The sequence below is a fragment of the Suncus etruscus genome, chromosome 1, assembly GCF_024139225.1.
Source record: "Suncus etruscus isolate mSunEtr1 chromosome 1, mSunEtr1.pri.cur, whole genome shotgun sequence".
NCBI classification, from domain to species: domain Eukaryota; kingdom Metazoa; phylum Chordata; class Mammalia; order Eulipotyphla; family Soricidae; genus Suncus; species Suncus etruscus.
The window spans coordinates 207,740,413-207,745,630 of NC_064848.1; the positions used below are offsets into that span (position 1 = coordinate 207,740,413).

General features: G+C 53.0%; 1 pseudogene; it reads right to left on the minus strand.

Annotated features, from left to right (window-relative positions):
• Positions 1-304: 304 nt before the first annotated feature.
• LOC126001512 (ATP-dependent RNA helicase DDX51-like) lies at positions 305-4,892 on the minus strand (annotated as a pseudogene).
• Positions 4,893-5,218: the final 326 nt, after the last annotated feature.

Consider the following 5,218-nt stretch of genomic DNA (forward strand, 5'->3'; position numbering starts at 1 on the left):
TTGATCTTCAGCAATACAATTATTTTTTACTTTGTAAACAAGCATTTCTACTTGAATAGTGATAGCTTACCAGACAAGTGGTATAAAAAGTGACCGTTTTGTAGACTTCCTGGTTCTGTCTCCCATAAAAATAACTAGTATTCCAGTTATGAGTGTTGACTGTGATGACTTTATGACGGGGGGACAGCATATGGATGTGGAAAACAGCTCCCACTCGAGGCCTTTCTCTCCAGCCCATCAGCAGGAGGGAGCCTCAGGATGCAGAGGGTCTGCTGTGCCTCTTAGTTGTCCGTTGAAGTGCTGCCTAAGCCGCCTTCTGGGCTCGCTCTTCCTTAACCGCCAACTCCAGCTGCACCAGGCTTCTTCCTATTGTGGGACCAGCAGCTGCAGGTCGTCATCCCGGGTCTCCTGCTGTTGCAGCTGGGGCAGCCTGCCTCAGCCAACATCCGCGGGATCTTCCTCTCCTGCACTCTGTGTAGCAATGTGAAGGCCTGGCCTGCCTCTCTTGCCTACACACATGCTGTTCTCCCCATCTGGTGCACTTAGGTCCGCAAGTACTGAGGGGCATCAGAGCTGACCACTATCTGCACCCCACTCCATATTGATGCCTCGGGCTGTGGCATCAGTGCTGATGAGAAGCTGGAACTTGTCCTGTTCAAACTTCTTCAGGATGGTCCTCTTCTGGCCAGGGCCACTACGGGAGAACTTGGTCACCATTGCTCCCCCACTAAATAGCTTGGACAAGCAGGAAGAGCCGGTGGGAATTCTCTCGGGAGCTGGTGAAACAGAGCACACTCAAGAGGTCCCAGATCCGGGGCTGGGCGGTGGCGCTAGAGGTAAGGTGCCTGCCTTGCCTGTGCTAGCCTTGGACGGACCGCGGTTCGATCCCCCGGCGTCCCATATGGTCCCCCAAGCCAGGAGCGACTTCTGAGCGTATAGCCAGGAGTAACCCCTGAGCGTCACCGGGTGTGGCCCAAAAACAAAAAAAACAAAAACAAAAGAGGTCCCAGATCCGGAGCAAGTGCAGCAAAACCAGTGGCTTGGAACGCACCCTGCAGAACACATAATGGCATGTCAGGCCCACGGGGAAGGCATACTTCCCTCTTTTGTCCCCATCCCCATAAGGGTCTTGGGGGGTCACTATGCACCAGCCCCGCTGAGAAGAGCTGAGGGTGGTAGAGGTCGAGTTGCTGCAGCTTTTCTGGATTCTGGGTCCGAGTGGCAGAGAAAAGCAGTTTCTGCAGCGGCATTTGGGGCTGAGAAGTGTTGGCAGCAGTCAGGACCTGGATCTGCCTGAGCGGCACCAGACCCAATGTGTCTGCGGAGCCCCCACTAAGGCAGCCGCCACCACACTCCGCAGTCAGAACTGATGCTTGCTGTCCATCATCCGGTCTGTTTCATCGATGACCAGGAAAAGGAGGTGCTGGAGGCTGAAGCATGGAGTCTGCTCCACGTGGTCCACTAGGCGACCAGAGGTAGCCACCATAATGTCAACCAGGCAGCGGAAGCCGTCTACTGTTTCCTTTTCTTTTTCTTTTGGTTTTTGGGCCACACCCGGCAGTGCTCAGGGGTCACTCCTGGCTGTCTGCTCAGAAATAGCTCCTGGCAGGCACGGGGGACCCTATGGGACACCAGGATTCGAACCAACCACCTTTGATCCTGGATCGGCTGCTTGCAAGGGAAACGCTGCTGTGCTATCTCTCCGGGCCCCGTCTACTGTTTTCTTAACAGGAGAGATTCCTGAGCACAGAACCAAGGAGAAAGCCCCAAGAAAGCCCTGAGGTTGGACCCAAAACAAACCCATAAAAAATAAAGTGAAATCATTGCTGGGGTGCAGGAGTGATAGTACAAAGGTAGGGATTTGCCTTGCATGGGGCCAACTCAGGATTTGGGTTCGATCCCTAAAGTCCCATGTGGTCCCCTAAGCCTACCAGGCACGATTTCTAAGCAGGAGCCAGCAGTAACCTCTCAGCACTGCAAGGTGAATCCCCAACCCCCCCCCAAAAAAAAATAAATAAAAGCACTGCTGGTCTAGGAAGGGAAGACCAAGAACTGAAAATACTAGGCAGTGGGAGGCCAACATGGGGGCTGCTTCCACTCCCCAGAGGCAGGCACACTCTCTCATGCATTTCTAGAACACACATGTCACACAGTGCAGTGACACACATACATGCACACGTGAATGAGGACACATGTAAATGCTCATGCTCACACATTAGCACATACAGGCATGTTGGCCCATCCCCCATTCTTCCTGTAACCTTACCTGCTTATAAGACCTGCCCATTTCTGGGAGGGGTCTTTGGGAGGTAACAAAAGGTTTGTCCAGAGAGGGCTGAAGGGGATTCAGCAAGAGAGAGGGAGGAAGAAGCAGGGCAAGCTGAAGAGCACATGCTTAAATAGGTTTAAGATTGAAGGCCACACATGTGGTGGCTAGGGCATGAAGAAAGCTGATGTCTCTTGGAAGCCTGACTGCTATGGATTTTTCTCCTCGCCACTATCCTGAACTTGCAGACTCGCCGGTTGGAGGAGAAAGCCTCTCATCCACCCATCTCCTTCCACCACCATCCAGCCCCATCCAACACAGGCACACTCCTGTATAAATGGGTGTAAGTAAAATGTCACTCAGTTATTAACCCAAAACAAAGGTGTTCCTCCATCTTCCTGGTTGATGTGCAGGCGTTATTCCTGGCTATGCGCTCAGAAATCACTCCTGGGGGCTGGAGTGATAGCATAGTGGCAGGGTTTGCCTTGCAAGCAATTGGCCCAGGACAGACCTCAGTTCAATCCCAGTGTCCCATATGATCCCCCAAGCCAGGAGCGATTTCTGAGCACATAGCCATGAGTAATCCCTGAGCGTCACCCGGTGTAGCCCAATCCCCCCACCCCCAAAAAGAAATCACTCCTGGCTTGGGGGACCAAATGGGACGCTGGGGGATCGAACCATGGTCTGTCCTAGGTTAGCATGTGCAAGGTAAACGCCTACCACTGTCCACCACTCTGGACCCCACAAATCTCTTTGGATATGTATAGCCCACCTGGATGACTCTTGACCTTCCCCTTCCTGGTGTATTGGGAACTAGTTTAATTAAAGAAAGAGGAGTTCTTGCTTTTGGTTCTGGCAGAGACCACAGGGAGAAGCCAAGAGCAGCCACTGACTCCATGACTCTCTCTTGACTAGCTTGGCTTATATTTTCTTCACCGCCACCTTCCCTTCTTCAGACCTGTCTGCATTGGGGGATAGAATTACAGTGCCTGGATGTTTTCACAACTCTGGGGATTTTATTTTACAGGTATATACCTGAGGCTACACATTCATGTGTGCATGAACACACACAGTTTCTGCTTTACCAGGGCTGGAATGTGCCTCCCCCTGGCCTGCTCTCTGCCTTGTCCCTCACGCCAAGATGTCCTTGAGTCCTTGGGCATGGGTCTCCGAGTGGCCAGTCAGTGGGTGGGGGCGGACCATGATTTCTCCATCATACAACACTTCCCCTGTCCTGGCTGACACTGGGTCCCGCTTGTTGCCTATGCTCAATGTCCCTGGGATCATCAGAGATGCTCCAGGTCTGCCCCCAACCACATGAGGGTGGGAAGGTGCACCCAGAATCCTCCATTTCCAGCCTCAAGGGCCATGGAACCAGCCCTCTGCTACCTGAAATGGAAAAGTGTGGCACAGGGAGGAAGTCTGAGGCAGCTTTGGTGGCATCATTCCAGTGGGCAGTGTCACCAGCGTGTCCTAACTGCAGGGGAAGGTGGCATGGGGCTGGTATAAGAGCCACTCACTGGGACGGCGTGGTGGTGCTAGAGGTAAGGTGCCTGCCTTGCCAGCGCTAGCCTAGGATGGACCGAGGTTCGATCCCTCGGCGTCCCATATGGTCCTCCAAGCCAGGAGCGACTTCTGAGGGCATAGCCTGGAGTAACCCCTGAGCATTACCAGGTGTGGCCCAAAAACCAAATCCAAAAAAAAAAAAAGAGCCACTCACTTGGCCCTTCCCCCTTGCAGCCTCATCTGCATGTGTCTGGCCTCCCAGCTCCACTTGTGGAATTTTGCTCTGCTTGGGCTTCAACACTAGAAAGGAAAAAAAAAAAGGCAACAACATAAAAGCACTACTGAATGGAGAGTGCGCTATTTGTGGGGTCCTGCTTGGATGAGACAGAGGAGCTGGCCACAAGTGGCCTGTGGCTGAAATGGGGGTGACACACGTAACCCTTGCTCTCACTGGCCCAATCTGTTTCATTCTTGGCAATTCCCCTCTTGGCTCTACTAACATGATTCTAAGGAGAGACCTTACCTCCTAGGGTAAGAGAGAAAAAAGGGCAGTCCGGTGGGAGCAAGGGCTGACATGTCCCCCCATATCTCTCTTGGGTCCCTTTGCCTGAGGTGGCCTAGATGAGGGATTCATCCTCATGAGAACATCTCAGCCCTTAAGAATCAAGACCTGGGGCCCGGAGAGAGCGCAGCGGTGTTTGCCTTGCAAGCAGCCAATCCAGGACCAAAGGTGGTTGGTTCGAATCCCGGTGTCCCATAGGGTCCCCTGTGCCTGCCAGGAGCTATTTCTGAGCAGACAGCCAGGAGTGACCCCTGAGCACTGCCGGGTGTGGCCCAAAAAAAAAAAAAAAAAAAAAAAAAGAATCTAGACCCTCAGTCTCTGGTGCCCAGAGCATGATCCTGACTGCTCTGGTGGCACCTACACTCAGGTGGGGCCCAGGTGGCACCGAGCCCCCTGCTCCTGAAGGCAGGAAGTCATCACCTTCCAGTAGGGGCAAGGGCACGTCTGGGAGGGCACCAGAAAGACCCTACCAAGACTCTGGCAGCTTCCCAGCTGCCATTCACCCAACATGACAGATTTCTAAGCTTGGTGAAGCTGATCCGCCTCACTTGCTGACATCACGACCAACAAAGACAGCCTGAAAAAGAGCCTGGACGAGACTGAGTGCAAAACTCCTAAAACTTTATTCAGTTAAGATCAGCAAAACCAGGAGGTGGCTCAAAGGGCTGGAGCACACGTGCTGTGTAACCTCTGAGCACCGCCAAACGAGAACAGGATAAGACACATGAGAAGGGCGGCAGGTGCAGTTCCTGGCATGTACGCAGCCCTGTGTTTCATCCTAGTGTGTCAAAGAAACAAAACCCAACTAAAACAAAGCAAACAAACCGCCCACTACCGAACTTGGGGGACCTGAGAGACAGGGCAGCAGGGAAGGCACTTGCTTT